At 39.4% G+C, this 23,710-nt stretch overlaps 1 protein-coding gene across 6 annotated transcripts in view; it reads right to left on the bottom strand.

Moving 5' to 3' along the window:
- Window positions 1–23,710, bottom strand: part of STRBP (spermatid perinuclear RNA binding protein) — a 148,268-nt gene that overhangs the window by 86,221 nt on the left and 38,337 nt on the right. Inside the window, exon 1 of one of the 6 annotated variants that reach the window (XM_032634115.1) lies at window positions 10,403–10,421. The exons of the other annotated variants lie outside the window; for them this stretch is intronic. The gene's annotated coding sequence lies outside the window, so the exon portion shown is untranslated. Of the gene's footprint in view, window positions 1–10,402; window positions 10,422–23,710 lie in introns of those variants that run through there. 6 annotated transcript variants of the gene reach the window in all.

Here is a 23,710-nt window from a genome sequence, read left to right as displayed (position 1 = left end):
CGGTTTGCCAATCCCTGCTTTATCTCATGTTCTTTCCAGTGTTTCATCAGTTGCCTGGGGTGTCCATCATGTCTCTCAAATCCGTCTGGGCCAGAGGTCCAATATCCCCCAGCTGTACGACCTCTAGTATCTCTGTTCCATTCCCAACCCTAAGGCACCCTTCTGGTCTTTCTCATTCATGGACGTCCAACCCTCTGCCAAGAATTCACAAGGGACCCACACACAAACATCTGAGCGCCCCTCCTACACACCTTCCTCTTCTCCAAGGTCTTGCCCTGAAGATGCTAGACATTTTAGCTGTCCCAAACTCTGAGCTCAGAACAGTAAGGCCACAATGCTCTGCCTGGACTCCAGCTCAGGAAATTGTTTTCAGGTAGAAATCAGGGTCAATCATGGGGCTCATTCCATGAATTGCAAGATCACAGGCCTGTTGCCCAAAGGCTAAAAGAGCTGCCTCATATATTTTGTCCAGTTTTACAGTTTTTTTATGGCAAGAAGGCTAGTCCAGAACATTACTCCAACATAGCCAGAAGCGGAAGTTGTAGTCAATAAACATTCTAGTTTCTACTATATACCACGTCCTCTGCTGGCGTATAACTAAATCTGCAGCCATGATATAATCCAAAGGGCATAAGGGTGAGAACAGTCATTCATTCATTCATCCATTCCTCCATCCAATAAATACTTACTAAGCATCTTAATGTACCAGGAAAGTGCTGACTTTATGACTTTGAGCCTTAGTATTAGCCCAGCCCAAAGTAGGACTAAAACTTGCCCTGCCAAACACATAGGCTTTAGGTAAGGGTTAAAGTTGAGAAAATGTACATAAAAGCACTTGGTAAAGCACTACACCAATACAGGTTATTTCTGTGATGGCAACAACTATACCCTTATTAATAAAGCACAAGAGGGGCTTCCCTGGTGGCGCAGTGGTTGAGAGTCCGCCTGCCGATGCAGGGGACACGGGTTTGTGCCCTGGTCCGGGAAGATCCCACATGCCACGGAGCGGCTGGGCCCATGAGCCATGGCCGCTGAGCCTGCGCATCCGGAGCCTGTGCTCCGCAATGGGAGAGGCCACAACAGTGAGAGGCCCGCGTACCGAAAAAAATAAAAATAAATAAATAAAGCACAAGAAGTTCTCCCAGCAGCAGAAACTGCATGTAAAAGGATAGCTGTGAAAGAATATGGTGTCTATTATGAGTGTGTGTGTGTCCGTGTGTATGCTTGTGCAGACATTCCCTGGAGGTGAAGGGATTCCAGAATTCAAATCTGCTAGAAAACAGAGTGCATTTATAGAGGTGACAGGAGATATGGGTATCTGTCATACAATGCTTCTGATAAGCTGAACGAGGAGCAGAATAGCATTTAAGTGAAGCACTTTTTTGAAATTTAAAATCAGGGTATAGAAAAAATAATTTTTGAAAATGTTTTACTATAGAATGCTTTACCACAAATTTCTTTAGGTTAAGCTTTATTCCAACCATTTTCAAATTCTAGAAATAATTTCTAATATAAATAACACATTCACGTAATATCCTTTTAATATTTGTCTAAATGAATCACAAAGGTCATAATCACTTTCTCACCAACAGTCATGACACGAAAAAAAAAATGAAATATATAATAAAGTCCAGAGAAAGGGTAAATCATTCAAGAAACACAGGCTGGTGAGAGTTTAGGGAAAAGTCACGCTGACTAGTAGACCTGTGATCCCTACCCAGGTACCTGAGTTTAAAGCACAAACGTGAATCCAGCTTTTTAAAAATGACTTATTTTCTATTGGGGGTTGGGAATGAGCAATGACTAGTTATACATACACATGGGTATATGCCAAAATGTTTCTCATTCTGCTTTCATTTTCCTAAACTATCCTCTTCCTTCACTGTTATTCTACCACCACAATCTCAGGACTTTAAATGTCAGCTTTAATGTTAACAGATATTGGCATATAAAATGAAAAAAAGAAAAGCAAACGATTCCATAAAGACACAAAAGTGTTGACTATAAAATAAAATATAGTTGAGTATATTAAAACCTAGAACTTCTGTTCATCAAAAAAAACCCTAAAGGAAGTTGAAAGAACAAGTTACAGAGGACTCTAGGAGGGCTCACGCCAAGGAGTACTTCCCAAAACTTCTGTTGCCAGTGTCCTTGTCCTCGCGGTGAGTGAAAGCCACCCCCCAGCTCTGCAGGAGACCCTCCAACACTAGCAGCTGTGTGCCTGACAGGGTCTTGGTGCTCCGGCCGGCTGTCAGGCCTGAGACTCTGAGGTGGAAGAGCTGAGTTCAGGACACTGGACCACCAGAGACATCCTGGCCCCATATAATATCAATTGGCAAGCGCTCTCCCAGAGATCTCTGTCTCAACGCTAAGACCCAGCTCCACTCAACGACCAGCAAGCTCCAGGGCTGGACACCCCATGCCAAACAACTAGCAAGACAGGAACACAACCCCACCCATTAGCAGACAGGCTGCCTAAAACTATAAGTTCACAGACACTCCAAAATATACTACCGGACGCAGTCCTGGCCACCAGAAAGACAAGATTCAGCCTCATCCACCAGAACGCAGGCACCAGTCCCCTCCACAACCCACTGAACCAACCTTACCCACTGGGGACAGACACCAAAAACACAGGAACTCTGAACCTGCAGGCTGCGAAAAGGAGACCCCAAACACAGTAAGTTAAGCAAAATGAGAAGACAGAGAAATATGCAGCAGATGAAGGAGCAAAGTAAAAACCCAACAGACCAAACAAATGAAGAGGAAATAGGCAGTCTACCTGAAAAAGAATTCAGAGTAATGATAGTAAAGATGATCCAAAATCTTGGAAATAGAATGGGGAAAATACAAGAAACATTGAACAAAGACCTAGAAGAACTAAAGAGCATGATGAACAACACAATAAATGAAATTAAAAATTTTCTAGAAGGAATCAATAGCAGAATAACTGAGGCATAAGAACGGATAAGTGACCTGAAAGATAAAATAGTGGAAATAGGGCTTCCCTGGTGGCGCAGTGGTTGAGAGTCCACCTGCTGATGCAGGGGACACAAGTTCGTGCCCTGGTCCAGGAAGATCCCACATGCCACAGAGTGGCTAGGCCCGTGAGCCATGGCCGCTAAGCCTGCCTGTCCAGAGCCTGTGCTTCGCAATGGGAGAGGCCACAACAGTGAGAGGCCCACGTACCGCAAAAAAAAAAAAAAAATAGTGGAAATAACTACCGCAGAGCAGAATAAAGAAAAAAGAATGAGAAGAATTGAGGACAGTCTCAGAGACCTCTGGGACAACATTAAACACACCAACATTCGAAATATAAGGGTCCCAGAAGATGAAGAGAAAAAGGAAGGGACTGAGAAAATATTTGAAGAGATTATAGTTGAAAACTTCCCAACATGGGAAAGGAAACAGTCAATCAAGTCCAGGAAGCACAGAGTCCCATACAGGATAAATCCAAGAAGAAACACACCAAGACACATATTAATCAAACTATCAAAATTAAATACAAAGAAAAAATATTAAAAGCAGCAAGGGAAAAGCAACAAATAACATACAAGCGAATCCCCATAAGGGTAACAGCTGACCTTTCAGCAGAAACTCTGCAAGCCAAAAGGGAGTGGCGGGACATATTTACAGTGATGAAAGGGAAAAACCTACAACCAAGATGACTCTACCCAGGAAGGATCTCATTCAGATTCGACAGAGAAATTAAAATCTTTACAGATTTTAATTTTAAGCAAAAGCTAACAGAATTCAGCACCACCAAACCAACTTTACAACAAGTGCTAAAGGAACTTCTCTAGGCAGGAAACACAAGAGAAGGAAAAGACAATAACAAACGCAAAACAATTAAGATAATCGTAATAGGAATATACATATCAATAATTACCTTAAGTGTAAATGGACTAAATGCTCCAACCAAAAGACACAGACTGGCTGAATGGATATAAAAACAAGACCCGTATATATGCTGTCTACAAGAGACCCACTTCAGACTTAGGGACACATATAGACTGAAAGTTAGGGGATGGAAAAAGATATTCCATGCAAATAGAAATCAAAAGAAAACTGGAGTAACAATTCTCGTATCAGATAAAACAGACTTTAAAGACTATTTACAAGAGACAAAGAGGACACTACATAATGATCAAGGGATCAATCCAAGAAGAAGATATAACAACTGTAAACATTTATGCACCCAACAGAGGAGCACCTCAATACATAAGGCAAATGCTAACAGCCATAAAAGGGGAAATTGACAGTAACACATTAATAGTAGGGGACATTAACAATTCACTTTCACCAATGGACAGATCATCCAAAATGAAAATAAATAAGAAAACACAAGCTTTAAATGACACATTAGACAAGATGCACTTAACTGATATTTATAGGACATTCCATCAAAAAACAACAGAATACACTTTCTTCTCAAGTGCTCATGGAACATTCTCCAAAACAGATCGTATCTTGGGTCACAAATCAAGCCTTGATAAATTTAAGAAAACTGAAATCATGTCAATTATCTTTTCTGACCACAACACTATGAGACTAGATATCAACTACAGGAAAAAAAACTGTAAAAAATACAAACACACGGAGGCTAAACAATACACTACTAAATAACCAAGAAATCACTGAGGAAATCAAAAAATACCTAGAAACAAATGACAATGAAAACACAATGACCCAAAACCTATGGGATGCAGCAAAAGCAGTTCTAAGAGGGAAGTTTATAGAAATACAATCCCACCTCAAGGAACAAAAAAAAATCTCAAATAAACAACCTAGCCGTACACCTAAAGCAATTAGAGAAAGAAGAACAAAAAAAGCCCCAAAGTTAGCAGAAGGAAAAACATTATAAAGATCAGATCAGGGCTTCCCTGGTGGCACAGTGGCTGAGAGTCCGCCTGCCGATGCAGGGGACACGGGTTCGTGCCCCGGTCCGGGAAGATCCCACATGCCGCGGAGCGGCTGGGCCCGTGAGCCATGGCCGCTGAGCCTGTGCGTCTGGAGCCTGTGCTCCCCAATGGGAGAGGCCACAACAGTGAGAGGCCCACGTACCGAAAAAAAAAAAAAAAAAAAAAAAAAAAAAAAAGATCAGATCAGAAATGAATGAAAAGAAATGAAGGAAACGATAGCAAAGATCAATAATACTAAAAGCTGGTTCTTTGAGAAGATAAACAAAATTGATAAACCATTAGCCAGACTCATCAAGAAAAAAAGGGAGAAGACTCAAATCAACAGAATTAGAAATGAAAAGGAGAAGTAACAACGGACACTGCAGAAATACAAAGGATCATAAGAGATTACAAGCAACTATATGCCAATAAAATGGACAACCTGGAAGAAATGAACAAATTCTTAGAAAAGCACAACCTTTCGACACTGAACCAGGAAGAAATAGAAAGTATGAACCGACCAATCACAAGCACTGAAATTGAAACTGTGATTAAAAATCTTCCAACAAAAGCCCAGGACAAGATGGTTTCACAGGCGAATTCTATCAGACATTTAGAGAAGAGCTAACACCTATCCCACTCAAACTCTTCCAAAATACAGCAGAGGGAGGAACACTCCCAAACTCATTCAACAGGGCCACCATCACCCTGATACCAAAACCAGACAAAGATATCATAAAGAAAGAAAACTACAGGCCAATATCACTGATGAACACAGATGCAAAAATCCTCAACAAATACTAGCAAACAGAATCCAACAGCACATTAAAAGGATCATACATTATGATCAAGTGGGATTTATCCCAGGGATGCAAGGATTCTTCAATACACACAAATCAATCAATGTGATATACCATATTACCAAATTGAAGGATAAAAACCATATGATAATCTCAATAAATGCAGAAAAAGCTTTTGACAAAATTCAACACCCATTTATGATAAAAACCCTCCAGAAAGTAGGCATAGAGGGAACTTTCCTCAACATAATAAAGGGCATATAGGACAAACCCACAGCCAACATCGTTCCCAATGGTGAAAAACTGAAACCATTTCCACTAAGATCAGGAACAAGACAAGGTTGCCCATTCTCACCGCTATTATTCAACACAGTTTTGGAAGTATTAGCCACAGCAATCAGAGAAGAAAAAGAAATAAAAGGAATCCAAATTGGAAAAGTAGAAGTAAAACTGTCACTGTTTGCAGATGACATGATACTATACATAGAGAATCCTAAAGATGCTACCAGAAAACTACTAGAGCTAATCAATGAATCTGGTAAAGTAGCAGGATACAAAATGAATGCACAGAAATCTCTTGCATTGCTATACACTAATGATGAAAAATCTGAAAGAGAAATTAAGGAAACATTCCCATTTACCACTGAAATAAAAAGAATAAAATACCTAGGAATAAACCTACCTAAGGAGAAAAAAGACCTGTATGCAGAAAACTATAAGACACTGATGAAAGAAATTAAAGATGATACAAACAGATGGAGAGATATACCATGTTCTTGGATTGGAAGAACTGACATTGTGAAAATGACTATACTACCCAAAGCAATCTACAGATTCAATGCAATCCCTATCAAACTACCAATGGCATTTTTCACAGAACTAGAACAAAAAATTTCACAATTTGTATGGAAACACAAAAGACCCCGAACAGCCAAAGCAATCTTGAGAAAGAAAAACGGAGCTGGAGGAATCAGGCTCCTGGACTTCAGACTATACCACAAAGCTACAGTAATCAAGATAGTATGGTACTGGCACAAAAACAGAAATATAGATCAATGGAACAGGATAGAAAGCCCAGAGATAAACCCACACACATATGGTTACCTTATCTTTGATAAAGGAGGCAAGAATATACAATGGAGAAAAGACAGCCTCTTCAATAAGTGGTGCTGGTAAAACTGGACAGCTACATGTAAAAGAATGTAATTAGAACAGTCTCTAACATCATACTCAAAAATAAACTCAAAATGGATTAAAGATCTAAATGTAAGGCCAGACACTATAAAAGTCTTAGAGGAGGGCTTCCCTGGTGGCGCAGTGGTTGGGAGTCCGCCTGCCGATGCGGGGGACACGGGTTCGTGCCCTGGTCTGGGGGGATCCCACATGCTGCGGAGCAGCTGGGCCCGTGAGCCATGGCCGCTGAGCCTGCGCGTCCAGAGCCTGTGCTCCACAACGGGAGAGGCCACGACAGTGATAGGCCCACGTACCGCAAAAAAAAAAAAAAAAAAAGTCTTAGAGGAAAGCATACGCAGAACACTCTATGACATAAATCACAGCAAGAGCCTTTTTGATCCACCTCCTACAGAAATGCAACTAAAAACAAAAATAAACAAATGGGACCTAATGAAACTTAAAAGCTTTCGCACAGCAAAAGAAACCATAAAGAAGACAAAAAGACAACCCTCAGAATGGGAGAAAATATTTGCAAACGAAGCAACTGACAAAGGACTAATCTCCAAAATATACAAGCAGTTCATGCAGCTCAATATCAAAAAAACAAACAATCCAATCCAAAAATGGGCAGAAGACCTAAATAGACATTTCTCCAAAGAACATATACAGATTGCCAACAAACACATGAAAGGATGCTCAACATCACGGTACATACATACAATGGAATATTACTCAGCCATAAAAAGGAACGAAATTGGGTCATTTGTAGAGACGTGGATGAATCTAGAGACTGTCATACAGAGTGAAGTAAGTCAGAAAGAGAAAAACAAATATCGTATATTAATGCATATATGTGGACTCTAGAAAAATGGTACAGGTGAACTGGTTTGCAGGGCAGAAATTGAGACACAGATGCAGGGAACAGTCATATGGGCACCAAGGGGGGAAAGTGGTGGTAGTGGTGGTAGTGGTGGTGGTGGTGGTGGTGGGATGAATTGGGAGATTGGGATTGACATATATACACTAATATGTATAAAATGGATAACTAATAAGAATCGCTGTACAAAAAAATAAATAAAATAAAATTCAAAAAAAAGAAAGGATGCTTAACATCACTACTCGTTAGAGAAATGCAAATTGAAACTACAATGAGGTATCACCTCACCCTGGTTAGAATGGCCATCATCAAAAAACCTACAAACAATAAATGGTGGAGAGGGTGTGGAGAAAAAAAGAGGGAACCCTCCTGCACTGTTGATGGGAATGCAAATTGGTACAGCCACTATGGAGAACAGTACGGAGGTTCCTTAAAAAACTAAAAAGAGAACTACCACACGACCCAGCAATCCCACTAGTGGGCATATACCCTGAGAAAACCATAATTCAAAAAGAGTCATGTACCAAGATGTCCATTCCAGCTCTATTTACAATAGCCAGCACATGGAAGCAACCTAAGTGTCCATCGACAGATGAATGGATAAAGAAGATGTGGCACATGTATACAATGGAATATTACTCAGCCATAAAAAGAAATGAAATTGAGTTATCTGTAGTGATGTGGATGGACCAAGAGTCTGTCATACAGAGTGAAGTAAGTCAGAAAGAAAAAAACAAATACCGTATGCTAACACATATATATGGAATCTAAAAAACAAAAAGGTTCTGAAGAACCTAGGGGCAGGACAGGAATAAAGACGTGGGCATAGAGAATGGACTTGAGGACATGGGGAGGGGGAAGGGTAAGCTGGGACAAAGTGAGAGAGTGGCACTGACATATACACACTACCAAGTGGAAAACAGATAGCTAGTGGGAAGCAGCCGCACAACATAGGGAGATCAGCTCAGTGCTTTGTAACCACCTAGAGGGGTGGGATAGGGAGGGTGGGAGGGAGACACGAGAGGGAGGGGATATGGGGATATATGTATACGTATAGCTGATTCACTTTGTTATACAGCAGAAATTAACACAACACTGTAAAGCAAGTATACTCCAATAAAGACGTAAAAAAGAACAAGTTACAAACTGAAAAGACTTCTGGAAAACATACATACAACAGAAGTACCAAAAATATACCAAGATGACTTAAAATCCAAATGAAAAGCAGACAACACAGAAGAAGCGGGGAGGGATTTCCCTGGCAGTCCAGTGGCTAAGACTCCCAGTGCAGCAGGGGGCCTGGGTTCAATCTCTGGTCAGGGAACTAGAGCCCACATACTGCAACTAAGAGCCCGTGTGCTGCAACTAAAAGATCCCTCATGCTGCAATGAAGATCCCGTGTGCTGTAACTAAGACCTGGCGCAGCTAAATAAATAAATAAATAAAGACTTTTTAAAGGAGGGTGGACAGAAAAAAGTCATAAACAAGCATTTCACAGGGGGGAAAAAAAACACCACAAGACCAATAAAAATGAAAACCACTTTATACCCATTAAAGCTGCAAAAATTAAGAAGTCTGGCAATACCAAGTGTTGGAAAGGGTATAGATCCATAGGGACTTTTATGATGGATGTTGGGAAAAAAACGTTTGGCATAATTTCCACAAATCGAATAATCCCATACTCTGTTACTCGGGGATTTTACTCCTAAGCATACATGAAGAGAAACTTACACACGTACAAGAGACACGACATGTACATTAGCATGTTCATAGCAAAACTGTTCAAAACAGCAAAATCCTGGAAAACATGAATGCCCATTCACAGGAGAATAAATGAATACACTATGGTATATTAATGCAATGGATTATTATTCAGCAAAGTGAAGGAACTACAGTGACATGCAGCAATATGGATAAATCTTAGCAGTACAATATTAAGTGAAAATACTATGTCCCAAATGATTACATATAGAATGATATCTTTTTTGTAAAATTAAGACCAGAATAAAAAGAATCTAAGAATCCATAACGATATGATAAAGGTATATACAAAACCAGAAAGCAAGGGAATGATGAATACAGAATTCCAGCTGTGAATTCTGTTGCGGGTAGGAACTGGAAAAAGGATGGTTGGGGGAACCTATAAAGTAAGATGTAGGTTATTAAGGGCTAGCTTCTGTTCTGATGGTGAGTTCACAGGAGCTTATTAAATTTTTTAAAATAATATAAAAACAGACTATCCATGGGCAAATGAGAGCATGTCATAAACAATGTTTATGTCTAATCCATTATCCAATTCTGTGCACATTATCCAATTTTTTAAAAAAGCTTCTTAGCCTATGTTAAACTTTTTACTAAACTGAGTTTTGATCTTCCCAACTGGGGTATAATTTTTTTATTTAAGTAAAAACCACTCAGCTATAAACAGTTATTAAGCTATTTACCTAATGTGGATACCAAAAATATGAATTTCTGATATAGTATCCTAAGTTATTATGCCTATTATTATGTAAAAGTCACATACTATGACTCAACTCATGGTATATTCAGTACAACAGTATTCATGAAACTGCAATGTAGTAAGTGCTCTAAGCTTGCTACATACTGGAAAGGAAACAAAAACTTCCATGATCCACAGAAAACATCCTTACTTTTCACAGGATGACTTGTTTCTCACCAGCTCTTAAAATATAGATGCCAACTCAAAAAAGTCTTCTTACTCATAAGTGACACTTTCAAGTTAACCTCAGCAATTTTCCCCAACCTTCTGTACAGAAAAAGAACAAGTAAAATGCAAAATTTCTTCCTTAATGCAGATATTCTCAGTTATTAGAAAACTTAAAATTGGGGTTTTCATAACAACTAACTCAACCACTTAATAGACAAATGCATATGTATATATTTAATGTTTCAAGAAAAAATTAAGAATATAAAAACAATTTGTTCTACTTAATGTCTACATTTCATAATTTCCAGTTAATATGGTATTTACAGAACTACATATTCACCTACCTCTGACAGAGGTTCACAAGGAAGACAGTATATAAATAACTGATAAACACTCATGAAGAATGATCTTCATATGTAAAAAGCATCCCCTTGTGTGAATTTCCAGTGGGAAACAAACTTCAAACTTCTAAATGATGTACTTTATTATTAGCTGAAAAGCTTTAAAGCGTTCAACCATCTGAGTAATATTAAGCTGAGAGAGAGAGAGAGAAAGAAAGGGAAACAGAGAGACAGAGACACACAAAAGGGAAAGACCAAGCAATGCAAGTAATAATGTGAAAAATGAATTCAATTATTTTGTGAAGTGTTATTATAAACCCATCAAAACACTCTTAGATCTCCTAGGTTTTTCCAAGATGGAGTCCTCACATCACTATCAAAGATATTACCCTTAAAAAGCAGGATAAGAACATTAAAGGCAATACTGAAATAGGAATATTTCTTACCGGCATTATCACTAGGCAAATAAGATACCAATTAGTGAATAAACTTGCATCTTAATACACATTCCCCTACAACATTCACAAAGCAATTCTTTTTTTTTTTAATTGATTTACAATGCTGTGTTAGTTTCTGATATACAGCAAAGTGATTCAGTTATACATACCTTTTTTTATATTCTTTTCCATTATAGGTTATTACAAGATATTGAACACAGTTCCCTGTGCTATACAGTAGGAACTCGTTGTTTATCTGTTTTATATATAGTAGTTTGCACAAAGCTATTCTTATAAAGCATTACGCAAAGTAAATTTAGCATGACAGACAATCCTGCATGGTTCAAAGTTTCATCACTTGACAGATGGTAAAACAGACTCAAATAACTCTGACAATCATGTAACCAGTAAATGTCAGTGATTAAATGCAAACTCAGGTCTGCTGAATGACTTCTATTCACAGAAAACTAAAGAAAAAGAAGCAGAGTGTAAGTCAGGAGACCAGGGCTATAATGTTGGAATGGCCACTAACAGCTATAAAGGCCTTTCCCCTGGCCCTGTGGATTCTGCTTCCTGAAAAATAATACCTCTTGCCCTATATGCCTGCCTCACAAGGCTACTGTGAGGATCAACTGACTAACAGTTGCGGAAGTACTCTGAAAAGTACAGTGTTATATAAACATGGGAGTTTACCCTTCCAATCGAACCAATGACAGTGAGTCCTGAACTCAAGAGACAGCAGTACAGTACCATGAGCTTGTTGCCACAGTAATAATAGCAAATGCTTGCTGTACGCCAAGCACTTGGCTAAGCATCTTACATGCATCACTTCATTTAATCCTCAAAAACCCTCTGCCGCAGCACAGGGAGATCAGCTTGGTGCTTTGTGACCACTTAGAGGGGAGGGATAGGGAGGGTGGAAGGGAGACGCAAGAGGGAGGAGATATGGGGATGTATGTATATGTATAGCTGATTCACTGTGTTATACAGCAGAAACTAACAAACCACTGTAAAGCAGTTATACTCCAATAAAGATGTTAAAAAAAAAAAAAAACCCTCTGCGAGAGATGTGACTATATCGATTTTACAGAGGAAACAATAGTCCAAAGGAGTGAAATAACTTATCTGAGATCAAGCAGCTAGTCAGTGGCAAAGCCAGGATTCAAACCAGACCACCTGTCTACAGAACTGGAGCTCTTTGTGACTCACTATGCTATAAAGCATCTGCCAAAAAGGCCCACCGATCTCAAAAGCTACCTCTCCAGGAAGGCTTCCTTCATCCCAACCAAAGTGTAAAACTAATTCTCCCTCATACGCATATATATATTTGTATATATACACATTTATACACACACACACACACACACACATATATATATGTATAAAAGAATAAGCATGTAACTCATCTGAGTCTTGGGTTTCTCATCCCTGAGGAACCATCTGCTTCAACAAGAATTGTTTTCAAACTAAATAAGAATGTCTTTGAAGTGCTTAACAGAGACATTAAGTTAACTGACCAATACCATAGGGTGAGTGACAGAGCCAAGATATGAATTCATGTTTATTTATGTTTAATAACCAATGTTACTAAGTCAACTGACTGATTCCAAAGCCCAATGTTCTAAGTACTACCTACTAGCTCACCCAATCTCTGAGCCTCTCAGATTTTAAGGCTGAAGTTGGGCTACAGACCAGAACCATGCCAATCCCATTTGCTACTCAGTCAACAAATATTTACTGTAACCAAATTTTTAAAACTCAATACATACATTGCTGGTAATGTTCTAAAATTCCATGAGAGAGAAGGCCATCAGCTTCCAAGAGTGATCCTGGACCCTTGTCTTTCCAGAGCACAAAGTTAGGTCTACTCCCCATGCCCGATAATATGGAGAGAAAGAAAGGATCTCTGAAATCTGATTTCCCACTTTTCTGCTGGAAATTAGATTCAAGCATGCTTAGTCAATAACCTATTCTCAGAAATAAGATGCTGAGGGGCTTCCCTGGTGGCGCAGTGGTTGAGAATCTGCCTGCCAATGCAGGGGACACGGGTTCGAGCCCTGGTCTGGGAGGATCCCACATGCCACGGAGCAACTGGGCCCGTGAGCCACAATTACTGAGCCTGCACGTCTGGAGCCTGTGCTCCGCAACAAGAGAGACCGCAATAGTGAGAGGCCCACGCACCGCGATGAAGAGTGGCCCCCGCTAGCCGCAACTAGAGAAAGCCCTCACACAGAAACGAAGACCCAACACAGCCATAAATAAATAAAATTTTTAAAAAAATAAGAAATAAGATGCTGAACTTGTGGAATGAAATTTTCAAAATACCATCCTTAACTTCTTAAACCCTCTACCCTCACTAGGCACTCAGCTTAAACAGCACCTCTGGTAGGAAGCCTTCCCCAATCTTGACCTCCACCTCTACTCCTTCTCAACCATTTGGCAAGCTTGGGCTGATTACAGTACACTACATTACACCAGTTTTGCCTTATGTTTCACCACTTACCAATTTTGTAACTACATGTTCCTTGAAGGCAGATATCGTGTTTTGTCCTCTGCTGTATTCCTAGTGCATAACACAGTGCCTGGACAGTAAGCTCTCAAACATTTGTCAAATGAATAAATGACTAACGACCCAATTATGACTCTGTCCTGGTACTTCTAGTGGGCCATATGAACAGCTCCTCATCATTCTCCACAGCTGCAGCACAGCTAGACGCATAACTTGTAACAGACAACTTGCCATAGGGCTATCTCTGTACCAGGCTATAGGCAAGTAGATGCTAAGATCACAGCTACTGTGTACCCTTTGGTTGCTGAGAATCAAATTCAAGCTCTTAAGAGTGTGCTTCAACTGAAATGCTGACCACAATACATCCTGAAGGTGCTTTATTCCCAGATAATTCATTTAAGGAAACTGCTCATATAAATTGTAAACACTGCTGCTATATCATACACAATTACATGACCAATCCGGTAAAATGATCACCTTGGCAGTTAAGCCTCTATTTTTGACCCCTATGTTCCACAGACTGTACACGACACTTTACACTAATCATCTACTTTAATATTTACATCAGCCCTACAAGGTAAAAAAAAAAAAAAAAAAGCATATGATCAGTCTCCATTTTAAGGTTGAGGAACTGAGACTCAGATGGTTAAGTAAATTGTCCAACAGCACCACAAGGCAAATCTATAGTTTGAACCCAAATCTGTTAAGTGCACCTAAATCCGTGGATCCCTACACTAAAGTTCCCTCAAGTAAAAGACACCTGCTTTATCTGCTTCATAAGGTATTGTCAACCAACTAAAAATTAAGCTAAGCAGTCTGGAAGAGATGATCATCCAATAACTTAAAATGTAAGGACAGGCTTTCCATCCAGTATTATATACAGAAATGAACTCAATCAAAAAGATAAAAGGAACTTCAAGAATCAAAATTGTCATGATGAATAAGAGTTATACAATCCTAAATGATGCTGTCATAAGAAAATTTAAGTCACTGTTAGAAGGTGGCCTTTTTCAAAAACAGTTATTCAAAATGACGGAGCAGAAGGATAAAATGAACATCTGTTAACAGGGTGGTTAAAGGTTAGAGAAGCAGACCAGAAAGAAGAGAGGAAAAAAAAGTCTCTTATTCCAAAAATAACAGACCATATGCAAAGTTAGTCCCTTGCCAATTTATAAGAAACACAAAGAATACAGAAAATAGGGAAAATGTAAGAGTTTTTACAGGAATTCTCTTTTTATTAAAAAAAAAGCCAATTAAAAGAAAAAGGTTCAAATCATTATTAATTAGCACTAATAACAGCACTTGTAAGCACGTGTAGAGCAATTTCTCTAGTGAAATCAATCCAATCAATGCACAGCTACATAATTTTTAATAAAGTCACTAAAGTTAAGCCTCACTTAAAATTACAATTAGCTACTTGTTAGGTTATCGTCACTAAAAACATCTGATTTAATGTGTAACTATCCTAACCTTAAAAGAAATATGTAAGTGATGTTCATTCTTAAATTATTTCCCATTATCCTTTATGACAATAATTAAAGACACTGGCATTTTAATATTGCAAATCCACACTGCTTCTGTGACACGGTTTTTTTTGGGTTTTTTTTTTTTTGCGGTACGAGGGCCTCTCACTGTTGTGGCCTCTCCCGTTGCAGAGCACAGGCTCCGGACGCGCAGGCTCAGCAGCCATGGCTCACGGGCCCAGCCGTGAGATCTTCCCGGACCGGGGCACGAACCCGTGTCCCCTGCATCAGCAGGCGGACTCTCAACCACCGCGCCACCAGGGAAGCCCCATCTGACACATGTTTGCTTTTCTTCTTCTTAAAGATTAATGAGCCTTCACTTGAATGCATTTCTAATCTGTCAGTCCTGATGCTTCGATGGCTTTACAATATCCCTCGGAATAAAATTTTAACAGAGAAGGCAGTTTTTTTATTCTTTACACCTGTAACGGAAGCTTAGTTAGCATACTCAGGTTGCACACAATTTCCTGAAGAAACTAAGTTAAACAGACAATGTTTCTAAATTCAGCAACCAGCACAATTCCTGCATCTTTCCTATGGCATCTTTATAGCTTCCTTCTATGATATCCTGTTTCTTCAGAGATTTAACTAACACTACCTCCTTCCCTCTCTTCTGACTACAGATTCTTAACACAGAATGTCTTCTTTACTCTTATTTTTAATGATAAAATGAATAAACTGAGGAGTAGATTAGGAATGATATATAATATGTAATCAAAAATGATACAATGGGGAAAAGACCTAAGTGAATTATATAGCTCACCTACATACATTAATACAACTTCAAAGGTTTTATGTTCCCTATACCTAGGTGCAGAGGTATAAAAATACAACTTGGTTAATAACATTTATCCTATACACATTCTACTAGTGACTAGAATTGCAATTAACCCTGTGTCAGGAACTGGTTACTAACATGCATAACTTTATTTAATAATAACAATAATAATAATATCACACCTAACACTTAAATTGTGTTTACTATGTTCCAGATACTGTCCTAAGTACATTACACATATTACTTTATTTAATCCTCACAACAACTCTATGAGGTAAGTACTATTATTATTTCGAATTCACAGGAAACAGCCTTTAAAAAGTTAACTAACTAGGGGCTTCCCTGGTGGCGCAGTGGTTGGGAGTCCGCCTGCCGATGCAGGGGACACAGGTTCGTGCCCCGGTCCGGGAAGATCCCACATGCCGTGGAGCGGCTGGGCCTGTGAGCCATGGTCGCTGAGCCTGCGCATTCGGAGCCTGTGCTCTGCAACGGGAGAGGCCACAACAGTGAGAGGCCCGCATACCGCAAAAAAAAAAAAAAAAAAATCCAGTCTCATCTTTGCTTTTGTTTTTCATGTCAGTATTTTTTTACGAGTGCAGGCCAAGTGTCTTATCAAATACCCCACATTACAGCTTCTCTGATTATTTCCTCATTTCTGGCAATAATACAACTAGAGATGATGTTATGTAGTTCTACTGTACCAAGTGAGGGAGTACCTGATAGTGATCCTAAGTTTAATCACTTGGTTAAGGTGGTGAATGCCAGCCATACTGTAAAGTTATTTTTCCCTTCTGTAAAGAGTTTCCCTTCCCTTCTTAGCCCATGTAGTTATTTTCCCTTCCTATCCAAAGAAGACTTTCCTCCCCCACTTCCCCTTCCCCTCCCTTCTGAGGTATAAGCCTTCAAAGGGAAGAAGCTTCAAGCCACTTTATAAATGTTTTATTTTTGATTTCTGACACACACAAAAAAACAAAGGTGCTAGTGTAGAAGAACAACAACAAGGCAGAAGAGAAGGTGGGCAAGCCACTCTGGAGATAACGACAGTCAGTCAAAATTCCAAATGGATTTACACTGGCAGAAGCTGAATTTCCTCTCTGTCATAAGTTCTACTCTGCAACATACATTTTAAAAGTGCTGAAAGGACCTACTGTATAGCACAGGGAACTATACTCAATGTATTATAATAACCTATACTGGAAAAGAATCTAGAAAAGAATACAGATAGTTATGTGTAACTGAATCACTTTGCTGTACACCTGAAACTAACACATTGTAAATCAACTATATTTCAAAAAAAAATTTTTTTAAGATAAGAAAAAAAAAAGAACTCAATCTCAAAGTAAAAGAATTGTTTTAGGGCTTCCCTGGTGGCGCAGTGGTTGAGAGTCCGCCTGCCGATGCAGGGGACACGGGTTCGTGCCCCGGTCCGGGAAGATCCCACATGCCGCGGAGCAGCTGGGCCCGCGAGCCATGGCCGCTGAGCCTGCACGTACGGAGCCTGTGCTCCGCAGCGGGAGGGGCCACAACAGTGAGAGGCGCGCACACCACAAAAAAAAAAAAAAGAATTATTTTAATTAAAAAAATAAATAAAAGTTCTGAATCTTGGACTGCCACATAATATGCAGAGAATAAGAAAAAAAATCTACTCGTATTTTTATATTAGTTATAATCTTTATAAGAAAGATGTGAGCTCCATTTATAAAGAAACTAAGATCTAAGAGATAAAGCTAAACAAATAAACACCAACCCATGCCTTGTCTAATCTGTGTCCAATCACAGGTCCAAATCTTTTTTTGTAACTGTTTCCTAAAAGCTGGGCATACCTTTAAAGAAAAACACAATTCTTCATTCACAGAACAAAACAGCTTTCATTAATTCTCTCCCAGTTCAGGAACCAAAAAGGGCTATTTATTACCTATGGAATCCAATCAGATTCCACCTGACTTAATTCCACCCTATCTCACCACTGTTTCCAATATACCATCCATTTTTAATTCCAGTCAGATCACTGAAGTCTCTCTCCCACCAAAAATGCCAGGATTATTCCAGCCTACAGACATATTCTTTTTTCACTTTTTTCATGAAACTTTCACTGAGCATTTACTATGTATATCTTATATTCTGTACTTAATACTAAGAAGACAGAGATAAATGAAACATGGAATCTCACATCAAAGAGTTAGTAACATAATAGAGAGAAGCATAAGATTAGGTAGAATCAAACAAATATTACACTGGGGTAAAAAGTTTTACTGAAAGGACATGTCAAAAAGATAGATGTGACCAACTGAAACTCACATGTACTGCTAAGAGGAGTGCGGAGTGGGAAAACTACTTTAGAAAACTTTTTGGCATTCTCTCCTAAAGCTGAACATACACAGAACCCATGACCCAGTAACTCCAGTCCACGTTACACACCCACAGAAATGTGCACATACATAAACCAAAAGACATGTGCAAGAATGTTCATATTCATAGCAGCACTTACACATATTAGTCAAAAACTGGAAGTAACCCATATGTCCATCAACAGACTGTTACATTCATACAACGGGACAATGTGAAATCAACTCCTGCCATGCACAAGAACATGGATGTAGCTCACAAATACTGAAAGAAATCACACACACAAAACAGAACATACAGCTTTGGTTATATAAAGTTTGAAAACAGGCAAACTAGTCAAAGTTAGGATAGTGGTTACCTGACAGGGCAGGGGGTTGGGAGGGAGTGGGCAGTTTCCAGGAGGGGCAACATGAGAGATTTCTGAGGTGCTGGTAATGTTCTATTTCTCCTTCTGCATGTTAAAAGGATGATTTCACTTCATGATAATGCATCAAGCTGTATATGCTTACAATTTATGTACTTTGTTTTATTAAAGCTCAACTAAAAATTTACCTAAAAAAGACAGATGGGAAAGCAGCAGACAGGGAAGCAGACTAACATTTACAACCTACTAAGTAGGAAGCATCTAGTACTAGACACTGTACAGATTTTATTTTATCTAATCACAACCACCTCTGGAGTTAGGTGTTTGGGGTATACGTGTGTCATTAATTTTAGCAGCCCCACATCTGAACCCCCTTTCCATGTTTAGGGAGTCTCCCACCTCATGAGACAGAGCCCACCTCCAGAAGGTGATGCAAAAATAATGACTCAAAGAAGCTGGGTCCTCAGAGAATCCATTCTGGCAAGTGCTAGCAGCAGAGCAGCTTCATCTGGTTTCTAGAGACCACAGTTCTACTTACAGCGTCCAGCATTCCCCGACAGTGTTGGCAGTTGAAACTCCAGCATCTGTGCCTAGGATAACATTGTGGGATACAGAACTTCTGAGCCTGTCTCTCCAGCCCTCCAAGGGATTCTATAAGACACCTAAAAATATTCTATTCATAAGTTTCCTTGCCAGAGTCAATTTCTGTTGTTTCCAACTACGAGTCCTAACTAATAGGCTCATTTGATAAAATGAAAAAAGATTCACCACTTTGAAAAACAGTTTGGCAGTTTTCATAAAGTTAAAGTCACTTACCATACAGCCCAGCAATCCCACTCCCAGGTACTTACCCATGAGAAATGAAGATGTATGTCCGCAACTCCCCCCTACCACAAAAAATATATGTATACTATATATATACAGGTTTAGCAGAGACATAGATATAGAGATGATAGATAGATAGATAGATAGATGATACATGAAAATGTTTAGAGCAACTTTACTAATAATGACTAAAAACTAGAAACTGAAAAATCCATCAACTGGTAAAAGAATAAACAAATTGCGGTACAACCATACACTAGAATACTACTCAGCAGTTAAAAGGTATCGATGCCTACCACTTATATGTGGAATCTAAAATGTGAACTACTCTACAAAACAGAAACAAACTCACAGACATAGAGTACAGACTTGTGGTTGCCAAAGGGGTTGGCGGGGGGCGGATAAATTGGGAGTTTAGGATTAGCGGATGGGCAAACTAGTATATATAGGATGGATGAACAACAAGGTCCTAACTGTATAGCACAGGGAACTATATTCAATATCCTGTAATAAACCATAATGGAAAAGAATATATATGTATAACTGAATCACTTTGCTAAATGGCAGAAATTAACACAACACTGTAAATCACTGTAAACAAAATTTTTAAAAAATCAACTCCTGAAACATGCCATAACATGTATGAACCTCAAAAGCATTAGGCTAAATGAAAGAAGCCTGAATCAAAATAAGTCATACTTGGGACTTCCCTGGTGGTCCAGTGGTTAAGACTGCACGCTTCCACTGCAGAGGAAAGAGGTTCGATCCCTGGTCGGGGAACTAGGATCCCACATGCCACGTGGGAAGCAGCTGCATGGCACAGGGATATTGGCTCGGTGCTTTGTGACCGCCTGGAGGGGTGGGACAGGGAGGGTGGGAGGGAGGGAGACGCAAGAGGGAAGACATATGGGAACATATGTATATGTATAACTGATTCACTTTGTTATAAAGCAGAAACTAACACACCATTGTAAAGCAATTATACCCCAATAAAGATGTTAAAAAAAAACAGGAGTCATACTTAAATGACTCCGTGTATATGACATTCTGGAAAAAAACGTAACTATAGGGACAGAAATTACATCAGGTTGTCAGGGACATGAGATAAAGGAAGGGAACCGACTACAAAGGAACCCAAGGAACTTCTTGCAGTGATGGAAGTATTTCATATCTTGATTGTGGTGGTGGTTACATGACTGAAAAAATCTGTCAAAATTCATAGAATTGTATACCCAAAAAGGGTGAATTTTACTCTCTGTAAAGTATACCTCAATAAAAATGACTTTAAAAAGACTCAAGAGTGGCCACAAATCCTACTCAAGGTCATATACAGTAAGAAGCAGATTCAAACTCAGGTGCAAATTCAAATGCCCATGCCTTGAAAGATAAGGAGATTTTGCTAAAGACACAAAGAGGGGAGTGGGAAAAATTATATTCCAAGCTGTTCTTTTCTCCCCAAAACTTTGCTTATCAAAAATTTTCAAGGCCTGCCTCTGATACCACCTCCCTCATAAAGCTATCCATTATTTGCTCATTCCACAAATATTTCTTGAATGGCTAGTATGTGCCATCCCCTGTTCTAAACACTTAAGACACATCAGTGAACAAAACAAAAATCCCTGCCCACACAGAGCTTCATCCTAGCAGAGGGGTTGGGAGGGAGAGCAACATATCATAAACATCATAAATAAGTCAGTAAGGCAGTCAATATTACCGTCAAGTGCTATGCAAAAAAAAAAAAAAAAGGCAGAGTAAGAGGAACCCAGAGTTACGGAATTAAAAATCAGAGTAAGCTTAATTGACAAGATAAGTTTTGAGAACATCTGAGAGAAGTGAAAAATATTTCAAGTGGAAGGAACAGGAAATGCAAAGTCCCTGAATCTAATACATGCCTGGCCTGCTTGAAAAGTAGCAAGAAGGCGAACAGAGTGAACCAGGGAGAATAGTAGATGGGGCTGGACAAATAATGGGGTCAGACGAAACAGGGCCTTGTTTGGCTATTACTGAGTGAAATGGGCAGCCAAAGTAGTGTTTGGACAGAAAATGATTATGTTCTGACATATTCCTGAAGGATTCTTCCAGCTATTGTGTTGAGCTAGCTTGTTGGAGGCAAAGATACATACAGCAGAGGGTCTGATGAGGAATCTTTTTACAAAGATCCAGGAGAGAGATGATGATGGGACCAAGAAGATGGCAACAGTAGAGGTGGGGAGAAGTGTTCCAACTCTGCGTATACTTTGAAGGTAAGGCCAAAAGGACTTCCTAGCATGTGACTGAATGTGGCATGTGAGAAAGGAGGAGCAAAGTTAATGCCATGGTGTTTGGCCTGAACAACTGAAGGATGAAATTGTCTTCATCAAAGACAGGGAGACCTGTAGGTGGAGCATATTAGACAGAGCAGGAAAGGGGTTTGGCTTTAGACATGTTCCATTTTAAGATGTTTATTAGACATCCTGGTGAGGCTGAGTAGGCAGTTGGATATTTGGCTCTGAAATACAAAAAAAGAGATTTCAGAGTTATCAACTTGGGAGCCAGTGTAGGACAGTATTAAAAGATGTATAAGTAGGGCTTCCCTGGTGGCACAGTGGTTGAGAATCTGCCTGCCAATGCAGGGGACACAGGTTCGTGCCCCGGTCCAGGAAGATCCCACATGCTGCGGAGCAGCTAGGCCTGTGAGCCATGGCCGCTGAGCCTGCACGTCCGGAGCCTGTGCTCTGCAACAGGAGAGGCCACAACAGTGAGAGGCCCGCGTACCACAAAAAAAAAAAAAAAAAAAAAAAAAAGATGTATAAGTATAGATAGGATCCCCAATGGAAACTCCATTTTAAAAAGCAGGGAGAAAGGAGGAAACAACAAAAGAAACTGAGAAGGACTGGCCAATAAAATGGGGGGTAAGAGGGAGGGAAAAGAATGTATATACACACTAACAAACGTAGTACGGTAGATAGCTAGTGGGAAGCAGCCGCATGGCACAGGGATATTAGCTCAGTGCTTTGTGACAGCCTGGAGGGGTGGGATAGGGAGAGTGGGAGGGAGGGAGACGCAAGAGGGAAGACATATGGGAACATATGTATATGTATAACTGATTCACTTGGTTATAAAGCAGAAACTAACACACCATTGTAAAGCAATTATACACCAATAAAGATGTTAAAAAAAAAAAAAAAGAATGTGTGTGGTATTCTGGAAGCCATAAGTAAAAAAAAATGTACCAAGGAGGAATGAGTAATCAGCTGTGTCAAATGCTGTTTATAGGTCAAACACAATGATGACTGAGAACATACTCTGAATTTTGGTACTTTGATGTTCCCGATGACCTTGCCAAAGGCAGTTTCAGTCAAGAAGTAGGAGAAAGGCCTGACTGAATCAAGTTGGCTTAAGTGAGAATGAAATGGAGAAACTGGAACCCTCATACATTGCTGGTGGGAATGTAAAATGCAGTCCTTTTGGAAAACAGTGTGATAGTTCCTCAAAATGTTAAACATAAGGTTACCATATAATCTAGCAATTAGGTATGCACCCAAGAGAACTGAAAACACATTCACACAAAAACCTGAATATGAGTGTTCATATCAGTGTATTTCATAGGAGCCAAAAAGTGGAAACAACCCAATGTCCAAAAACTCATGGATAAACAAGACGTGGTATTCATCCATACAATGGAATGTTATTAGGCCATAAAAAGGAATGTAGTACTGATAAATGTTACAACATGGTGAACCTTGAAAACATGCTAAGTAAAAGAAGCCAGACACAAAAGGTCACATATTATATGATTCCCTTTATGTGAAATTTCCAGAATAGGCAGATCCATAGAGACACAGGCAGATTCCAAGAGAATAGGCAGAGCTACAGACTGGGGAACAGAAGGAATAGTGAGTGACTGCTAAACAGTGTAGGGTTTCTCACAGGATGATGAAAATGTTCTGTAATTAGACAGTGGTGACAGAGGCATAACTTTGTGAATATACTAAAAACCACTAAACTGTACACGTAAAGTGGTGAATTTTATGGTATGTGAATTATATCTCAACAAAAAAAATAGGAGAGAATGGGAGGGAAGAAATCAGAAACAGTTGAATAGAGACAACTTTCTAGAAGTTCTGCTACAACAGACAGCAAATATATGGGACAGTACCCGGCAATGAAAGTGGAGTCAAGAAAAAGT

Source organism: Phocoena sinus, chromosome 6, assembly GCF_008692025.1.
Source record: "Phocoena sinus isolate mPhoSin1 chromosome 6, mPhoSin1.pri, whole genome shotgun sequence".
Lineage (NCBI taxonomy): Eukaryota > Metazoa > Chordata > Mammalia > Artiodactyla > Phocoenidae > Phocoena > Phocoena sinus.
The sequence above is the reverse complement of the archived record's forward strand: the minus strand, read 5'-3'. Positions and strand labels throughout refer to the sequence as shown.